Source organism: Panthera tigris, chromosome B1, assembly GCF_018350195.1.
Source record: "Panthera tigris isolate Pti1 chromosome B1, P.tigris_Pti1_mat1.1, whole genome shotgun sequence".
Classification (NCBI taxonomy): Eukaryota; Metazoa; Chordata; class Mammalia; order Carnivora; family Felidae; genus Panthera; species Panthera tigris.
Genome location: NC_056663.1, coordinates 15,756,463 through 15,777,846, shown reverse-complemented (window position 1 = coordinate 15,777,846; position 21,384 = coordinate 15,756,463). Strand labels below are relative to the sequence as shown.

The following is a 21,384-nucleotide window of genomic DNA, read 5'->3' as shown; positions in this document are numbered from 1 at the left end:
CACTCTGCCAGCACCTCCATCTGCCAAGCCCTCCACAAGCTCCCTGGTGGCATGGGCAGGATTATGTTGTTGCTGTTGTTTATTTTGAAAAATAAACTCAGCTTTTTCGATTCAGAGAACAAATAACAAATATGATAGCTGGTTAAAGAAACTGATATACATATTTATAAACAAACATACTTTGTTAGTTTTTAAGATAAGAAATTATGTCTCCTTCTGGTCTATAAAATTTATAAAATTATCCAGGTATAAGGAGTGAAATCAATTCAAAAGACTTTATTTTGGGAATGCCCAGAATAGGTCATTTAGATGCACTCATGAGGAATCGCCTCTCCTTGCTCTGAAATGCGTCCAGGATAGAGTTTTGTTCAACCACAGTTGTGTCGGGGACTTGTCCTTGTCATCCAGAACACAGTATGTGGCTGTGCAAGTAACAGAGGGACATGTCAGTCAAGCCTGAAAAGGCTCGAAGCTCCTAGAAGCACACAACCCTGGGGAGAGAGCTGAACAAAAGGCAAGAGTACCTCTTATTCTCTCCCCAGGCCACTGTCAGTCAGTTCCTTGTCCTTCAGTGCCAGCCCCCTCTTCCACAGTATCTCTAGTGTGCATGGAACTTGATGTGAGTTAATATATTTTGGGCAATGGTTATACACAGTGGGATTTGCTCCAGGGAAGGAGAAAAATAAGTTTTATCTTGCGATCAATTGATTTTGGCTGCCTGGAGCACCTTGTTGAAAATGAGTCCGAGGCAAGACCGGGTCAGGGGCAGAGAGTAATGAGAACCCACTCCACATAGCTGTATCGCTTCTCTTGGGCCTCAGACTCCCTGGAGATTGTCTTGGCTGGCAGCCTATGGCAACCAAGCTTCTTTGCTTTGTTCTAGACACACCAGAATTGCAAGCATATGTAGAACACTCTCAGAGATAGACAGAGCCACACAGAGAGACAGAGACAGATTTGTTATAGGAATTGGCTTGTGTGGTTATGGAGGCCAAAAAGTTGGCCTGAGAACTGGGGGCCATTTGAGTAAATCTCAGTCTGAGTCCAAAGGCCCAAGAACCAAGAACACCAATGTCTGAGGGCAGGAGAAGATGGATGTTCCCAGCTCAACAAGAGAGCGCACGTGTGTGAGAGTGAGAGAGAGAGGGAGAGAGAGAGGGAGAGAGAGAGGGAGAGAGAGAGGGAGAGAGAGAGGGAGAGAGAGAGGGAGAGAGAGGAATAGAGCCTATCTGCCGTTCTTCCACCTTTTTGTTCCATTAGAGCTCCCAGCAGATTGGATGATGCCCATTACTGAGGGCAATCTTCTTTACCGAATCTGCCCACTCAAATGCTAATGTCATCTGGAGTCACACTTGTAGACACACCCAGAAACCTTCCATCGGAGCATCGCTAAGCCTAGTCAAGTTGACATATAAAGTTAACCATCACTGGTGTGTCAGTTTGTATATTGAGAACAGTGGTGTTCCATCTTATTCATTGTATAAACCACCTGTATAAATGTGGAGCTCACACAGTGCTCAAATTCCAGATGATCTACCAAAGTTCCACCCCCCCCCCCCAAACATTAAGCACCTTTAGTACTTACCATTCTGAGGTTAAGAGAGGAGGCTCAGGGAGGTCACTTGACTTGCCTGGGGCCACTCAGCTAATTAGTAGAAGAGCCAAGACTGGAAACATTTCTCTGTACGCCTCTGTCTTGGATGTGGCTTGCATGACCTGGTTACTGGTCAGATGGGACAAACCATGAGGATCAGAACCTGGGACTAAGCATACCTACCTAAATGGGACAGACACCTGAACAGAACACGTTGAGAGACCTTTGCTAAAAGCAGGTACAGTCTGGGAAACAATGAGGTCTGTGAAGGTTGTGGCTACAGAAAGAGGTGGTGTAACCAACAGCTGTTGGAACCCAAGGACAAGCTGGGAGGAAATGATGTTGAGAGATCCTGTAGGCAAGTGGTGCCCTGGTGGCAGGGAGCAGGTCCCAGGAACTGGACCATTTTCAGGAACAGGTGTCTATCTCTGGGACAGCCTCTGGCACTAGAAACTCAGAAACTCAGCCCCACAGCGACTGATACGGTTGGCAAGAGATAAACATGGATATTCAAGTTTAAGTAATAGTGGAGGAACTCAATAATCAGGTGAAAGATGAGGTTCATTTTAGAGAGTAAAGCAAGAGCATTCAAGGCAAGGGCCAGAAAAGGATGTCAGTGTTGGGCTAAACCCACTGAGATGTGGACAGGACTGGCCCTAGATGTCAGACTGAGTTGAGCCTGCAGATCTGGGGTGTTTATAGGGGATGGTGCAGGGACAAAGGTGAGGGCTGCTGACCAGGCAGAATGTTGCCTTGACTTCCAGCCCAGTGCCCTTTCCTATTAAATATGTACCTGTTAGCAGTTCTGCAGAGCTGGAGACTTTTCACCGTTGTACCTAAAAAAAAAAAAAAACAAATGAAAGAAAGGGTAAAGAAATGAGGTTCTGATTTGCTCCTGCTTGTTTGAAGAAAGCAGTTGTATTTACTCAGATTTGGTGGCTGCATATTGGCCAACTCAAGCAAAGGAAAGTCATAGCCCTCACAAAGATTCTTCCATGGCCAAACTTCAAGTGCTGCACAAATCATAGGAAAGTGGGCACTTAAAAAATGTAGCCTGTCGTCCTCTTAAAAAGTCAAGCAGGGCATAAAATGTGGGATTTAATCAGTGAGATGATTTTCAGGTATGCTCATTGTGCAGGAAGAGAGGAATTGAGACCTATGTCTAGCAGGATAGAGGAGGAGAAAGAATACTGGTCTTGGGATCAGAAGACCTGGGTTCTGAGCAAGACTCTATCCTTGTAGTTGCTCTGAGCAATGTCCTCCTCTATGACCTGGGGGACTCTACACCCCAGAGAGGGATAAATGTTAAATGGAATCATGCCTTTGTGAGTGCATTGAAGAAGTTGCAGAGAATGGTTCCCCTATAGTTTAAGTCCACAGTCCCTTCCTTCTTTCTCAGCTATTCAGATATTCTTATCTGAGTTGTGGAGAGAGTCCTCTGATTTGGCCTTTGTAGACTGAGCCTTGTGACTCACTTTACTGTTGCAGAAGCTTGGTGGCCAGTCCTTCCAGCAACACTTCACCTATGTCCAATCACACTCACGCTCTTAGAGCAGTAGGGAAAGGCTAAAATTCCTGTCACTATCCATGCCCCTAAAATTATTGGGATCAAGTCATATCAAACTAGGAGTGAGGAGGGACTCCTGGGTGGCTCAGTTGGTTAAGCGTCCGACATCAACTCAGGGCATGATCTCGTGGTTCATGGGTTTGAGCCCTGTGTCAGCCTCTGTGCTGATGGCTCAGAGCCTGGAGCCTACCTCAGATTCTGTGTCTCCCTCTCTCTATGCCCCTCTCCCACTTGCACTTTGTCTGTCTGTCTGTCTGTCTCTCTCTCTCAAAAATAAACATTAAGAAAAAATTTTAAAAACCAAACAAATTAGGAGTGAGGGAAGTTGTCAAGATCCAAGAGAAGAAAATGAATGTTTACATGGAATCCCCATAACTTCTTTGTAATTTCTCCATAAGCACTCTCTCTCATCCCTAGTTCTCCTGGGGACACATCAACTGTCCACCCTTGTAGGGCATGTACCTCAAGCTGGACTCACTTCTGAAAGTCGTTAGGTAATACGTTGCCCTCTGGAATTGGCCAAAACCAGCAGGCAAAGAACTGATCCTATTAGAATTGGCATGGTCCAGCACAGGAATCAGAGAAGGTGCCAGTGGGCCCTTTCAGGGAAGATGGCACTTATTTTCTGGGCAGTTCTCTCGATAGATATGTAGATAGATAGATAGATAGATAGATCTACATATCTATATATCTATATATATACTAATTCTCACAAAAGCCTTGAAGGTATGTTATTACAGAAGTGAGTAAGATGAGGGTGACAGAAGCTAAGTGGTTTGCTTAATGTTGCCAGCTAGCAGGTAGTTGAGCCAGAATTCAAGCCCAAGTCAGCTTGAGAGCAAAGCCCATGCTCTTTATGGGACACCATGCAGCCTCCTTCTCACAGAAGTGCTAATTAACTTGGCTCAGGGGGGGTAGGGCTACGTGCTGGAGAAGAGTCAAGGGCTTGTAGTCCATTAGATGAAAGCCAAGAGTCCAATATTGACAACTTAGACCCTCTCTTCCCTCTTCTCTTTCCTCTCCTACTTCTTGTTCCAGGGAGACCCCTAGGTAGGGGCAGTTTGGATTGGGTCTGGAGGTGCATCCAGAGAGAGAGGCTCTGCAGACCAAACGACTCAACCAGACTTGTGAATACAGCCCCACAAGCAGTCATTGATCGTGCACCAAGCACTCAATGCAGACGGCAGGATATTCACCCCAAGTTGTTAAATGACAACCAAGGCTGTGTATGACTGGAAGTCAGAAGGAGGGCTCCAGGCAGCAGGGGCTCAGTGTGTGGTTGAGATCAGAGGAGGCAGTGCGGATGAAGGGAAAGGCTCCCACGAGGCGTGGGGACCTTACCCAGCTGGCTCAGGGTAAATGTTTGTTGAATGAAAAATGGAAACTGAAGGGTGGCTTGAATTCAGACAGGAAGAAGTGAGTTGAGAGGACACTCTGAGAATGAGGAAAAATGCCAAAGAACTCCTGGAGGCAGGAATAAGTGGGAGAAAGGGAGGCAAACACCATGATTCTTTTGAAAGGAGCAAGGATACCCCTGGTGATAGTGACACGCTGACGAAGGCGGGGTTGTCCTACGGCAGGCACTCTGGCCTCTCCACTTGGGTGTCTAACAAGCATCTCAAACTTGTTTCAAGCTGAGCTCTTGATCTTCCCCCTCAAATCCCACTTTTTCACATTTTAGTTGCCAGGAACCCCACCCCTGTACTTGCTCAGGCCCCGCCTCGTCGAGCCATTCCTGACTCTTCCCTTTCTCTCACAAACTATACCCAATTCGTTAGGAAAGAAGACTGGCTCTGCCCTCACAATCAGTCTAGATTCTAGAATCTTCTCTCTCACGTTCCATCGTTCTGTGGCATTCTCAGAGAGCTAGGCCTCCGCGGAGGGCAAGAGGGGAGAATTGGATTAGATTCATTGGTGACCATGAAAACATTTTCAAAACAACTATTCATTTTCAGAGCCCAGTGAAAAACTTTGTAGGTACGTTCTCCTCAGCTGGCTTTTCCTCGGCATTTATTTCTAGCCTGGGCTGATGTCATTGATAAAATGAATGGAGAGATGAGTCAGTGGTTGAGGACGGCGACAGGCCCTCAGTGGTAACTACTAAATTAAGCTAGCTGTAGCTTCTTAAGTTCAATGTAAAAGCAGAAATGGAAAAAAAAAAATGTCACGGAAAGGAAGAGGCCCAGGGGAAGATAATTTTCGGTCTCTCTTCGAGAACAGATTTATGCCGAGGGGCCCAAAATAATACATAATTGGCAGGCTTCTTGTCAACTTTGCTACTTTAGTCCCAGCTGAATTACATGTCAGTTGTGTAAACTGCTATAAATAATTATCGGTTTTGCAAAAATTATATGCAGACAGAAAAGCTAGTGTCCTGTGGGAGCTACGTCTCAGAAATATCCAGATTTGGAACCAGGATTAACTGCCTCCAAGACCTGCACCACAGTCTGCAATCACTTAAGTGTTGCAGCAACACTAATGGAGGCAAACCCATGACCCCCAAATGTGTGCAGTGACACAGGGTTGCTGTGTCAAGTGAGTCTGGATAAGACACAGCTGCGTTGAAGCTGGAAATGGCAAGCTGATGAGGCAGTGTAAGCCACCTCTCAGAATATGACCAAATGAAAGGACTTTCTTCTTGTTTTTGTTTTTACCAATTCATTCAACATATTCCCTGAGAACCTACTACTTCCCAGGTGCTAGGCCCTAGGGATGCAAGACAGACACCATTCCTGCTTTACAAAACTTACAATTTATAAGACTTACAATTTCTTATCACAGCATGATATGAACTGTGAAGGAAACAGGAAATAACAAGGGCACTTAACTGTGCCAGAGAGAGCAGGGAAGGCCTCTTTGAAAAGGGGAAATTGAGACCTAAAGATGAAGAGGAGCTGGCCGTGTGAAGAACAAGGCCATTCCAAGCAGAGGGAATAGCATGTGCAAAGGTCCTGAGAGGGGAAAATTAAATGCCTGCTATTGAAGTAGAGTGAAATATAGACAGAGAAATATTGGACAGAGAATTATGGATCTAGAAGTGTCACAGATAGCAATTTGCCAAACACCATTACTGCATATTTTCTAAAGTTTAGACAGTCTTATTACCTTCCCTAGAGTCTCACAGCAAGCCAGTGCAAGAACTGGTACCCAGAACTCTGGAATATTCTATATCATCAAACCCTCTTGTCAACTAGTCAGAATAATTTGAGTTTATTCATTTTTGTTCTTCCAAAATATTAGTAGCTCCATGTGTCATACAACAAGCAAATTGCAGATTTGGAAGATAAAAGAGGTCATTTTATGCTACTGTCTTCATTCCTTCATTCTTTCACTCATTCAGCTGTTCAGGGATGTCCTCAGGGAAGCTCATGTGCCCACAGCATTGCTGTTTTCCTGGCCACCAAACTTTGTCATGCTTTTCTTATGACCTGTGTACTATCTGTAGCCTCCTCTGGATGCAAAGTTCCATGAGGAAGGAGGTCAGTATCTATCCTACCTCAGCACTTAGCACGTAAAAGGTGCTTGATTAATATTTGTGGAAAGCTGAATGGATGACGAATGGATGGCTGAATAAATGAAGGCTGACTATCTTCCACTCTTCATTGGAAAATTCACCCGTGAGGATGTGGTTGTATTCATGCATGCTCCAATCTTGTCTTCAAACACTGCCAATAGGGAGTTGATATATCATTAAATGCTTCTCCACCATACAGACCATTAAAATCCAGTAGTCCATTTTACCATGACTGTGGTATTCACAGATATTTTCTAAATTTTATTTCTCATTGTTTCCAATAGGTAATATATATGCATGATTCTAAAGTCAAAGCAATATAACAAGGAGTACTTTGTGAAGTTTTTACTCTGTTCCCCATGCCCCGTCCCCACCCATTCTAGGTGGGGTGACCATGCAGACTGGTTTGTCTAGGACAGTCCCAAACTGTACCAACTGTGTTGATATAAATATTAATGGTGATTCCTTTCCCTCTCAAAAATATCCCATTTAGACAAAAAATAATATGGTTACCCTATCTGTAGTTAACTATTTTCACTACTTCCTTCAAGCTTTTCTTTATGCAGCATCAAGCAAATAAGAGAGGAATACGGTTGGTTTCTCTTTTCCCCAGAACCTGACCTGGCTCCCTAGACCTGCCAAAGAAATGCTAGCATATTAATATTTTGTTCTAATAAATGATAAGTTTTATTTTATTCTTTAATGTTTACTTATTTTGAGAGAGAAAGCAGGGGAGGGGCAGAGAGAGAGGGAGAGAGAGAATCCCAAGGAGGCTCTGTACTGTCAGCATGGAGCCCGATGCAGGGCTCGATCCCACGAACCGTGAGATCATGACCGGAGCCAGAGTCAAGCGTCAGACACTTCACCGACTGAGCCACCCAGGCACCCCAAATGATAAGGTATAAAATAAAACATTCTTTAAATCAAATACCTTCATGAATGCTAAGAACTTTCAATATATTCCTATTTTTTCCCTTAATAATTAACAGTTTTCCCACTAAATCTCCTAATAAAATGGTTGCTAGCCAGTGGTTCTTCTTTAGTCTGATATGTAAGGCTTTTTAAGAACTACAGAAGGCTGTTCTGCCAATAAATTTTCGGGGAGTAGAATAACTGTGTGTGTAGCATTTAGGAAGCACTTACCTCTCATCACACTTTTCAGGTCCTTTGGGCTATTGAGGTAAATTGAGTTAATTGCCCACATCCTACTGTTAGAGTGGCCTTGCTTGAATAAAGGAAATTAGCCCAATTGGAAGCTAGAAATCAGGCTATGTCGCATAAGTCATGAGTGAAGAATTTCTCAAACTGTGGTCCTTGGGCCACCTACGTGTGAATCAGCTGAAGTACTTTATTAGAGGCTAAAGTCTTGGACTGCCTTCACATCTACTGAGTTTCTCTGTACCACTTTTTTTTCCACATGTCATTTTTCTGATCATTATCACTGTCGTCCGTAGTTCTTGAACAAAAGCCATGTGCAGGACACCGGACCAATGCTCTGCAGGAACCTCCTAGCTCCTCACACCCTGAGTTTTAGAGATGATTTTTCTTTCTTTCTTTCTTTCTTTCTTTCTTTCTTTCTTTCTTTCTTTCTTTCTTGTCTCATGATTTTTAAAAAGTATTTTCTTGGGGTGCCTGGTGGCTCGGTTGATTAAGCGTCCAACTTCAGCTCAGGTCATGATCTCACAGTTCATGGGTTCAAGCCCCGCATCAGGCTCTGTGCTGACAGCTCAGAGCCTGGAGCCTGCTTCAGATTCTGTGTGTCCCTCTCTCTGCCCCTCCCCCACCCATGCTCTGTCTCTCTCTCTCTCCCCCTCAAAAATAAACATTAAAAAAAAATTTTTAAAGCATTTTCTTATGAAAATTTTATTTATTTATTAACATTTATTTATTTTTTGAGAGACAGAGACAGAGCATGAGCAGGGCAGGGGCAGAGAGAGAGGGAGACACAGACTCTGAGGCCGGCTCCCGGCTCTGAGCTGTCAGCACAGAGCCCGACGCGGGGCTTGAACTCACGAACCGCGAGATCATGACCTGAGCTGAAGTCGGATGCTTAACAGACGGAGCCACCCAGACGCCCCTCTTATGAAAATTTTAAAACACAGGTGAAAGGAGAACAGTATAATAATCTCCACGTAGCCATTATCAGCTTGAATGATGACCAACCCATAGCCAACTTGGTTTCATCTGTGTCCCCGCCAAGGTTTTCGCATCCTTGGGAATCCCAGACATCCTCTGTTCCATCTGTAAATATATGTTAGCATGTATGGAGAATTCTTCCCTCTCCTACAGAGGGGCAGCTGATAGGAGAGGGACTTGAGCGGCACCTGGCATGGGTGGAGGGACAGCATCTCAGGTCCAGCTGGGTGTCCTGTGGATCTCCTCTGGGCTGGCTATTAACCTACGAGGCGTTTGTACTAGGCACATTTTGAGGTCCCTCCTGGCTCTAAGACACAGGTTCTGTCCTTTCCCCCGAGGGGCTGTCCCTGCTGGGTTGTTGGAGGCCCAGACACGAGGGCATTCACTGAGGCCAGTTCTGTGCTGGGGTGTCCACATCTCCATTGAACACGGGTGGCTGAAATGCATTCTTGTCATAAGCTAAGTGCTTCGTTATGGCTTGAATACCGCGCCAGACTTTTTCCACCCTTCACTAGGTTTGTTTCTGAACTTCATCAGCATTTTGCCCGCATTCCTTTGCCCTGTACAAGCCATTTGTTCCAAAAAGCATTCGCTCCTCTGCAACACGCGATATCCTGCTTGAATTGGAAGTAGGTCTTTTCTCCTTTTTAAAGAAAAGATGGCCCATCTGCAATACAACAATTTGTTTTCACAGAGAAAAACCCAAGCCCTTCATTGTGGGACAAAATGCCACTTTATGATCTTGTGGCCATGACAGGCTACCATTTGTAGTCCTCTAAAACCCTAAAAGCCTGCAACCCAGTGTGTTACTGACCTAGGCAAGCCTGGTGCGTAACAGTGGGAAGACCGAAGCTCGCACGGCTTTGCATCAATAACAGAGAAAGCGAGAACAAACCACTAACCCAAACTGCAGGCACTACCAAAGAAACCTTTTAATTAGGTCAGCGTTATAAAGTTTCCTACTAAATTGTTAGAGGGGATATGTGAAGAGTAGGCTCTTGATTGATCTTTGGCCCAGAAAGCAGAGGGCTTCTTGCCGTCGACATTGCTTTTCATAAAGTGGTGAAGTTGGCAATATCCCATTCTCGTTACTCTGCTTTCTGCTACCCTGCAGAAAAGTTGTTTTCTCAAAGAAAAAAGTTGGTTTTTCTCCAATACATTCCAATAGCAAAGGTCTTTCATCATTAGGTGAACTCTGTTTAAAAGAGGTATATTTCCTCAGCCTTAAGACACTATTCTGCTGTCTTGTGAAAGACCACGGTTTCAGGGTAAGAAGCAAAGGGTTGGGACACACAGGCTCAGATTTCTCAGTCTCTTCTGTGTCTTGCTGCGTGACTGCCCAGATGCGTGGGTCCTAAGACCCTTGGTTGGAGCCTGTTGAACAAAATCTACCACCATACAAGATACCCTGGAGAAAAGAAGCAGTCCTAGGTTGCATTTTTCTTGTTGCATCTTTAACAGCTTGATAAATTGGACCTGAATAAAAATGTAAAAAATGTAAGCAAAGAAAAGTAAATTTTAACCACAATAATTGGTTTTTTCACCCAAATAATTGACAAAGATTTCAAAGAACGTTAATGCTCTAAGTTAGCAATGGAGTGGGAAAAGGGGTCACTGATAACGAGAGGATCTGTTGGTACAACATTTCGGAAGAGCACTTTGGCAGTACATGTCAAAAATCCTCTACAGTGAATATCCTGTAATCTACTAATCTCTCTTCTAAGAATTTATCTCAAGAAGTAATCAGACAGGGGTTCAAAACTGTCCACAACAGATGTTTACGAGCGGAAAAAAATCGACGTCCAAGAATGTAGATTGGGTGAAGGAAGTTGTTACACATTTGTAAAATGGGAATCTCTGAAGTCATAAAAAATTATAAGGTGGAGCTATATTTATGGCCATGGAAATATCGCACAACACATCTTTTTTCCTTGCGCGTCTATCCCTTGTCTGTTTCCCTCTTCCTCTTTGCAATGATGGGTGCTCCTATCAACTCTAGAGAACATCAGTAAACAGGTACTCTGCTCCACTGGGATCTAGATAGACATTAGAATTCCAAGAGGATATGAGTATTGTTACCGTTCCAGTTAAACAGTACAAGGAACCCGCTGGTTCCTTTAATGAAATCACACTCAGAGATCATCATGAAGGTCAAATCTTCATTTGGGAAACAGTAGCTGAACCGTGTAGTCACTGCTCTTGTTGTCAGATAATCATCTTCCATTACTGTCCTTGGAGGTATTCCCTGCGGAGGGAATATTTCCTCATTCAATATTTTCTGCAAAAAGGTCTTGATGGAAAAGTGAAATTAGTCCCAGCTGGAAAACTAGAAATAAAATGACAAAATGCCAATTTAATATTGGGACAGGTAAAAAGGAAGGATGTCCCTTTTTACTTAAAAGTCTTTAAATCCAAAAGATATATTTGTAGACATTTGTAGACCTGCAAAGGGAAAAGAATGGAGAGCAAGCATATGAGGTGGGTGGAGAAAATGCTCAACAACAATGAGAAATTTGGTCCAAATTCTCCCCAAGCTATGGAAGTTTATTTATAAATGTAAAAATGTGTTCATTAAATAGACACTGATCAAGCACCTGTTGTGTGGCAGCTCAGATATGTAAAGAGAAGCAAGGCAGCCTCCCCTCAAAGATCTCCCAGGAACCCTGATGGCCCTGGATTCGGCAGGGGGACTAGAATGTGTCTCAGTTCTGCTCTAGGTAGGCAAAGCCCCCTTCTACATAACCTCCAATGCCCTTTTTTTCACAACCATGAACTAATTCCACTAACTGATTGTTTCAGTGTCACGTAGATAAAACCTGTCCTCCATCTGTCGAGATGTCCTGGAGCTCTTCCTTCTATGCATTCTTTCTCCAGGTAATCTCATGTAGTCTCATGGCTTCAAATACCATCCAGGTCCCATGAGTCCAGACTGGCCTCTCCAGTCCCTACCTTTCCCCTGAGTCCCACAACCAAGTATGCGCCTGCCTATTTGACAGCTTGGACATCGGATGCGCTTCTCAGATCTCACCAGGGGCGGTGGCCCAGGTCCTCCACTCTGCCTGGCCAGCCCTGCCGTCACCGGGGCTACACTCTGTGGCTGCTGTCACTCGGCACGAGAAGGGGAAGGAGGAGAGGTCCACCCTCCTCTGTTGTTCAGTTGCCAAATTACTTATCGACTCAGTTATTTCTCTCCTTTTCCCTTGACTCTGCGCTGGAAATTCTGCCAGAAGTTCTCCTGGACTCCATAGCTGCCTTCTCCTGCATGTGTTTTGGATTAGGGTTTCCTCAATTAACAGGATCCCATCTGCTTTTAATCATTCACAAATTTCCTCAAAGGTTGAAGCTTTCTGGCTGTGCTTCTTATTTTTTTTTTCTCTCTCTTTTTAATGCGTTCTTTGAATGTTTTAAGATTTTTTTTTTTTTGGACATTTTGGGTAGAGAAAGATGCACTCTGTTTTTCATCTTGCTTTAATATCCAACCTTTCTTACAGATTCAGTGTTGTTCTGAATGTAAGCCAATTGAATGACTCAATCATTTTGTTAATTATCATTGTGTGCTCTGGGACTATACTACCTTCAGGGGATGGATAGCACTCCTATACCCAAACACTATGTGACCTCCAGTCGATTACTGAAGAAGTAGAAAGCACTCAGAGGTCTAAGGGTTACTGTTTCTTTTAGCTATGAATTGTCACTTCTCACTTCTTTCAATGTGTCTTGCTATTATAATTGGTAGTCTAATGTTTAATACAGTTGCTTTTCCTTTAGAAAAAAATATATGTGCTTTATAGAAGCTTTTGTTTCTTTTTTTAAAAAAATTTTAATGCTTATTTATTTTTGAGAGAGAGAGAGAGAGAGAGAGAGACAGAGCACCAGTGGGGGAGGGGCAGAGAGAGAGGGACACACAGAATCCGAGGCAGGTTTCAGGCTCCGAGCTGCCAGCACAGAGCCTGGCATGGGGGCTTGAACTCACAGACCACGAGATCATGACCTGAGCTGAAGTCAAATGCTTAACCAACTGAGCCACCCAGGTGCCCCTAGAAGCTTTTGCTTCTTAACCCTCCCTTAAGGGGAGGTGATTATTTCTGTTTTGGCAATTACATTTAATAAGAAAAATTTCTCAGATTACTTCTTTTTAAATAGGTGATATTTTACTATAATTATACTTTTTTTTAAAAAAAACAACCTTGAAACAAAATAAAATTGGTTTGTTTAAGCTGGACCCTGCATTTGAAGAGAGCACTACATAATTTAGTTCTCAAATTGTTCTATTATCAAAGGGAATAGGAGTTCTCTGGAGACAAAATAATTTGTTCTATTGTCTTCAGGATACTGGAGGAAATGAAAGCTTATAGCAAGGCTATGTGAATATCCTCTGCTCTTAAAATATAATATCTTCCTCTATCTCATCAGTTAGGTAAGAGGTTGTAACGGTTAATTTTGTGTCACCTTGGCCGGACCATGATATCCAGATATTTGGTCAAATATTAATCTGAATGTTTCGATGAGGGTGTTTTGGAGGAGATTTACATCTGAATCAGTGGATTTTGAGTCAAGCAGATTGACCTCCATATGGTTGGTGGGTCGCATCCAATCAGTTGAAGGCCTTAATAGAATTAAGACTGACCTCACCAGAGCAAGAGGGAATTCTGCCCGCAGATGGTCTTTGGACTCGAACTGCAGCATCAGCTATACCTGACTCTCAAGGTTCCTGGCCCATCCTGCAGATTTTGGATTTGCCAGCATCCGTAATTATATGATCTGACTCCTTAAAACAAGTCTCTTTATGTATATAAATATAAATATATTAAGTATGAATATATAAAGCATTAATGTGTCGAAATATATAAATATAATATTAAGCATGTCGTATATTACATATATTTTGTAGATGTATTTAACCCTAAATGGACTTGGAGTCCTTGTACATTTTCACACTGAGGGATAGAAGTTACAGAAATCAGAGTAAACCCTACACATATTCATGTAACTGCTTTGAGAATAGAGATCAAATCCCTTCTCAAGAGATAGTTTTGTGGATCTACTTGCTCATTACTACCTTTGTAGACACCCCTGGACGATGAACTCTATTTTTCTACTAAAAACCATGATGGCAGCCTTGCTTCTAATCCACGAGGCATTTCTTGAATGTTGGATTTAATTCAACAACCTGAATCACTCTGTACAGCTATGATTTCATACCTCTGCTAAATCCCTAGAATTTGCACTTGACCTTGTCTCCCAGTCTTCCTGGCCTTCCCAGTTACTGAATTGTACCTTCATGTCCAGATAAGTAACATTCGCTCATTTCCTCGCTCACCAGACTCCTGGTCTCAGCCAGACCAGGTCTTCTTCTCTGCTTCCCACACAATGACCATAATGAGTGCCACAGACCTTACGCTGGGTTTTCCTAATTTTCACGACAACCTGACAAATTGGCAAGTGTCTTTTGTCTTAATTTCTAATGTAGTTCATATGTTTTAATGTTATATTCTACAGTGTAAAGTTGGCCTAAATAGGAAGACTATTTTTATTTTTATTTTTTTTAAATTTTTTTTAACGTTTATTTATTTTTGAGACAGAGAGAGACAGAGCATGAACAGGGAGGGTCAGAGAGAGGGAGACACAGAATCTGAAACAGGCTCCAGGCTCTGAGCTGTCTGCACAGAGCCCGACGCGGGGCTCGAACTCACGGACCGCGAGGTCATGACCTGAGCCGAAGTCAGCCGCTTAACCTACTGAGCCACCCAGGCGCCCCAGGAAGACTATTTTTAAAACATTCCATGCTAAGTATGTCATCACAAACTAATGGTAACCTTGGAGAACACAACTGAGACCTGATTATTCAAACAAAATAAATAATATAAAATAAAATAAAATAAAACAAAATAAAGTAAAATAAAATGAAATATAACTGAGCAGCACTTAACCTTTTAATAACGCAGAACTAGACATCCAGCTCTACTTGAATCAGTCAAGGTCAAGTCAGGAGATTCGAACCCCCACAGTTAGTTTAACAGACAGAATTTAATATAAAGTATTATAAACTAGGTAGGTAGGTTTAACATTAGTCTAGGTAATGAGAGTTGGCTTCTATTACTGCTATAACAAATCACCTCAGATTTAGTGGCCTGAGACCACACAGTAACAGATTTGTTGCTTTAAATTTCTGGAAGATCAGAAGTCCAAAATCATTTCTAGCGGGCTAAAATCAAAGTGTCAGTAGAATTGTGTTCCTTTTGGAGGCTCCAGGGCATTTATGTTTCCTTGCCTATTCCAACTACCAGAGGCCATCTGCATTTTTTCGTCTCGTTGGCCCTGGCTTCACTCCATCCTCTGCTTCCACTGGCACACCCCCTTTTCTGACTCTGACCCTCTGCCTCCCTCTCATAAGGACCTTTGTGATTACGCGGGGCCCATGCAGATAATTCAGGAGAATCTTCCCATCTCAAGATCCTTAACTGATAAATTCTTTTTGCCATGTAAGGTAACAGGTTCGCAGGTTTTGGGGATTAGGATGTGGATGTCTTGAGGGGGACCATTATTCTACCCATCAAAGTAACTGACAAGGCAAAAATGGAACACTAAGGTGTTGCATTTTATAGACTGACTTAGCAACTACAGGAAGCAGCAACTCATCTAGGGTTCCAATGAAGGGAAGATGTTGGAATGCTGACAATTTTGAAGCTTAGAGAAAAGTCCCACAGAGCAGAAGCGCAGACCTCTGAGGACAAGATGCTGGCAGCTAGTGGTGGCGTCTCTGAGGGGGCGGGGGTGGGACACTGAGGCAGCTTCTCTAAAGGTTAAGAGAACTGGAAACTGCTGCCTGTGGCACGGAGTAAGGCTTCAGGGGGGCAGGAAGCAGGGCTTCTGATGTTGACCGGAACAGGAAGCAAACAGGAAGCTACAAAAAGGAGTAGGTTTCTTTCCTTCCTCCTGCCTACTAGGCGTCCTCTAATACTCCTTGTTGGCACTCCAAGAGAGAGCCAGCTGGCACGAGAAAATTGTGGATAGAGTCCCAGCCCCACCATTACGAAGCAGAGCACAGAAGGTAAATCAGAACTCGAGAGACAATAGTTTTATAAGTGGTACATGACTCAACGTGACAAAAAGCAAAAAGCATAAATCCACCAATTGTTTTGATTATGTATCCTTGAGACAAGACTTTTTCTCTCAGCTCATTGTTTTGTTTTGTTTTGTTTTGTTTATATGTTGTAGCTTCAGCTCACTTTAAGACACATGTATGGAGGGGTGCCTGGGTGGCTCAGTTGGCTAAGCATCTGACTTCAGTTCAGGTCATGATCTCCCTTTTGTGTTTGTGGGTTTGAGCCCCATGTCAGGCTCTGTGCTGACAGCTCGGAGCCTGGAGCCTGCTTCGGATTCTGTGCCTGCCTCTCTTTCTGCCCCTCCCCTGCTTGTGCTCTGTCTTTCTCTCAAAAAATAAAACATTAAAAAAAGAGACACATGTATGGAAATTATATAGTGTTTTTAGATATACTCTAGATAATGCAATGATTATCAAACTTTTAGAAAGGATGTACCCTTGGATTATTTTGTTTTCTAACACTCCAGGCAATCTCCTTCAATCCCTTCTCATATATGTTTAGTTTCTAATTAAAGCTATTAGTTCATTTGTCTGAAAATTTCATACCTTTCTTTGAAACAGCTAAAGATAATGCAGGATAACTCAAAACAAGAGGAGAATTTCTGGGTCAGTACAGTAGATGGTTTCATCAAACCATTTCATAACAGCAAGTGCAAAGAAGGAGGATAGAGGAGACATAGAGGTAGGATAGACATAGGATAGAGGAGACATAGGAGACATAGAGGAGACATCCTGAGTCAGAAGTTCAGAGTAAGAAACGTATATCCTATTTTGAGACTGCAATCTCTGCATTTTTACTCATATTCTGATCTATTTTGATGGCTTGTGTGAACAGTCTTTCCAAATGTAGTTTCCCATTTTCAAATGCAAGATTTGTGTTCAACATTACTAGACATGTTGTCTGATATACTCCCCGTATTACCAACCTGTTCTTCAATTATAAAAGCAAGACTAAAAGAGCTCAAAGTTCTTGGGTCTATCTACCAGCATGTGCTCCCCATGTTGACTTCCAAGATGTACCAGGTTAGAGCACCTGCAGTACTGGGCTTGGTGCCCTCTTTTGTTCTCAAGTAAACGAATCTTGAAGCTCTGAGGTCCCACCCAGCCTGGGATGGCTTGTTTGGCTTTCAACATCATTCAGTACACTTTCTTGTCATGACAACCAAGAAAGACCTCAAGCTAACATATTTAACTGCTTCTCATACTTCATTCTCAATAATTCTGTCTCCTTTCCTCTCCCTCGTTTATAAATGCATCTTTTGACTTGGTACAGTGACACAGCAGATTTTTAAGAAAAAGAAGCCAAGGCAAGGAAAAAAAATTATGCCAGGAATTTATTCCAAAAAATATTGTTCAGGATAAGTTGGGTCTGTGTAGACTCATCCTAGTCCCATACACATTTGACATCTTTCATCTCTTCAATAAAGGCTATGTTCAAAGTGGCAATCCTAAAAAACTGATGATAAAGTCCTAACGTAACACAAATTATTGAAATACATGATACGCATTGTAATTACTGAAGCAGAAAATAATAGATTAACTTATGGAAAAGTTATTTTTCAATAGGAACTTATATTTAAAGGAGTTTGGAGTTTGAGAACTTGTATTTCCTTGATTTTTCCCACCACTTCATTTTCTATTATTTTTCTTGGTGATAAAGCTTCTTTGAAGATTTGTTTATTTATTTTCAAACGCTACTGCCCTTTGCTTTTGCTCTTAGTTTGGCTTTTTTTCCCTCCACCCTCACAACCACCATAGAGTTATCCTAATTTTTATATTTTATATCTTTACTATTCCTCACATCTCTTTATCAGTTAATTTTTTGAGTGGCAATTGTTTTGTCCCTAAGAATTGATCGACCAATTGCATCTTATATTCTTATTTTATTACCCAAGTAACTGTAGTATATATCATTTACTTTCCCTCTCTCCATTTCTTGTATGTTCTCACTAATGACTTGACAATTGAGGTTCATATAACAAATTTCATTACATTTCCCAGGCAAATGTTCCAAAGTAGGGAGGTGATTAGTCATAAGGTAGAATATATACAGGAGATAAAACATATAAAAGATAGCATATAGACGATAACAGAGATATTGAAGACTACCTAAGAGGCTATAGCTGTATTTTACTTGTACTGTTTATGTTCTTTGTACTCATGTTCATGTGCATCTGATTTCTAATACTTTATTTTGTAGACTTTTTCTTCACTCTGATTCATTTATACCTAAACATTTGTGTTCTGGGAGGCCCCCTTCTGATTGTGGTAATCTAAGTAATTCAGATTAATCCTATTGCTAACAGCTAGAAGAGCTGAACAATTATTTTTTAAAAATGTTTGAAGGCATCAGGGAATTAAGAAGCCAGTGAAGAATCATGGAGCCAAGATCTTAGAAAAGAAGGAAAACAGGAAGATGGGCATTGCATTCAGGACTCTGGAGCTTCTAGAAGAGGCAGATGAGAGGCTGAGGAGTTCAACAGAGGGTGACAAGGATCCAAGTACCCCTCTAAACTTTGGATAAACTACATGGCTGCACCCTAGGACTAAGTGTGAACTATAAATAATCTAATCTCAATAAGTGAACTATAAATAATCTAATCTCAAAGGGACTAAAGCAGCTTCAAATAATCCCAATCCCTTGTTAGACTCAGGTTATTTAGGATTGCTGGAACCTTTAGCTATTACCAAGAAGAAAAACATAAATCCTCTCTACTGAAAGAGACTATCATCTTAAACTTCAGTGTTTCTCTACAATTTTTCATGTATTATATCTAATATTCACTTTTAACTAATCAAGACTATGACGAGACAAGTTAATGTAATAGATAACCAAAGGGGAAAACACACACAAAAAATGACTTATAGGTATCCGGATAATCAGACACAGATGTTAAAATAACTGTACTAATATGTTTACCGAAATAAAAGACATAATTGAGAATTTTTACAGAAAACTGGAAATTATTTTTAAAATGAAACTTCGGGAACAGAAAAATTTGGCAATGAGTTTAACAGCTAGAGAGAGATAGGAAATTGAAAGATCAGTAATAAATATCCAAAATAAAAGCACAGAGAAACAAAAGTACAATAAATGAAGAAAAGGGACTAAGAAACATAAGATACAGTGAAAAGTTTTGTGATATGCATAATTGGTGTCCAGAAGGAGAAGAAGAGAATTGGACAGTATTGTTATTTGCCAAGATAACACCTGAGAATTTTCCAAAATGGATTGATGATATCAAACTACAGATTTAAGAAGCACTATAGAACCAAGCAGATAACTATAAAAACACACCTAAGCATAGTATGGTACAACTGCTGAAAATGAAGGGTAAAAAAGGTCTTAAAAGTAGCTAATAAAAGAGAAGAAACATTACCTTCAAAGTAATAGCAATAAGACTGACAGTTTACTTTCCAATAGACACAATAAAAGCCAGGAGACAATGGGATGGTGTCTTCAAAATATTAAGAGAAAATAATCACAATCTATATTTCAATACCATCCAAAATATCCTTCAAAAATGTAAGCGAAATAAATACATTTTTGGACAGATAAAAATAGAATTCATCATCAGCAGACCTACACTAATGAAAATAAAGATGTTTTTCAGGCAGAAAGAAAATTATTCCAGACAGCAGCTCAGAGATGCAAAAAGAATGAAGAGAAAAATATAAGATACACAGAAAGGAGAAATAAAAATAATTATTGATGACTGAGATCATAGTGATAAAATTTTATGGGGTTTAAATATATAAAAATCAAAATGCATGGCAAAACCACTTTGAAAACAATTTGGTAGTTTCTTTAAAAAAATTAAACAAACATATGAGACCTAGCAATTCCAATATCCATCAAGTGGTGAATGTATAAATAAATTGTGGACTATTAACACAATAGAATATCATTCAGCTATACATAGTAGTGAACCAGTGATATCTGTAAGAACATGAATGAATCTCAAAACATGAGATAGTCTTAAGGATCATGATGATCTTAAAGAAATCAATCAGGGGCGCCTGGGTGACTTAGTTAAGTGTCCAACTTTGGCTCAGGTCATGATATCTTCATTGGTGAGCCTGGCATTGGGCTCTGTGCTGACAGCTTGGAGCCTGGAGCCTGCTTTGGATTCTGTGTCTCCCTCTCTCTCTGCCCCTCCTCGACTCATGCCCTGTCTCTCTCTCTCAAAAATAAATAAACATTAACAAATTTTTAAAAATCAGTCACAACCAACCAATCTTAAAGAGATCAATAGTTACCTAAGCATGAGATGACTTTTCAGGGTGAAGTAAATGTTCTATATCACGATGGTCACATGGGTGTATGCATTTGTCAGAACTCCTCAAACTGTACACTTAAAACAGGAACATTTTATGCAGTGCCACCTCCTTCTTAATAAAGTTCATTAAATTGACAAACATATGGAAAAATAGCATCTAAGTTGGATAATAAGGTAAATATAGTTTTTTTTTTAACATTTATTTATTTTTGAGACAGAGAGAGAGCATGAACAGGGGAGGGTCAGAGAAAGAGGGAGACACAGAATCTGAAACAGGCTCCAGGCTCTGAGCTGTCAGCACAGATCCCCACGCGGGGCTCGAACCCATGGACCACGAGATCATGACCTGAGCTGAAGTCGGAGGCTTAACCGACTGAGCCACCCAGGTGCCCCAAGGTAAATATAGTTAAAGTGCTATAAAGTTCTAGTACTGTCCAGGAAGAGATAAAAGTATTTCTATTTGATGTTGATATTTTTTAAGGATGTGTGTAATCATATCTAGGGTCGCCACTAAAAGAATAGTAAAGTAATGTATAAATGCTAAAATAAGTGGGAAAATGGGGTAACAGAAACAATCAATTTGAAAGTAATAAAAGAAACATAGAATATGTGGGACAACTAGAAAGCAAATAGTAAGATGGTAGATCTGGAGTGAGAAAACAACTATATGCTGCTTATAAGAAACACATCACAAAGATAAGGACACAGAAATATCGAAAGTAAGGTAATAAAAAAAGATGTATCATGCAAATACTAACCAAAAAAGCCAGGGTTATTATATTATTATCAGTCCATTAAAGTGGACTTTAAGGAAGAAATAATTGGTAGAGATAGACTATTTTATAAAAATAAGTAGTTTAATTTACCAGAAATATATAGCGATTCTAAACTGTATGCACTTAATAAAATAGCCTTAAAATGCGTAAGGCAAAACTCAGCGTAACTACAGGAAGAAATGGATAAATCTCCGAACATAGTGTGAAATTTTCACATGCCTTTCTCATTAAGGAGATAAAAAATATAGCTTTGGACTTCACAATTAAACAAATCTGGTCTAATCGATAGATAAACAATATTTCACTCAACACTGTAGATTTCGTTTTTAAAATTACACTTGGATTATTTATAAAAATTACCACATGCTAGGTTTAAATCAAACCTTAACAAACACCAAAGGATTGAAATGAT

At 41.1% G+C, this 21,384-nt stretch overlaps 1 long non-coding RNA gene across 1 annotated transcript; it reads right to left on the bottom strand.

Moving 5' to 3' along the window:
* Positions 1-261: 261 nt before the first annotated feature.
* LOC122237606 lies at positions 262-4,850 on the bottom strand. Its single transcript, XR_006216185.1, has 4 exons — positions 4,694-4,850; positions 2,388-2,430; positions 1,586-1,723; positions 262-422 (listed from the first exon to the last, which is right to left on the bottom strand). It is a non-coding gene; the product is annotated as an uncharacterized LOC122237606 (long non-coding RNA).
* Positions 4,851-21,384: the final 16,534 nt, after the last annotated feature.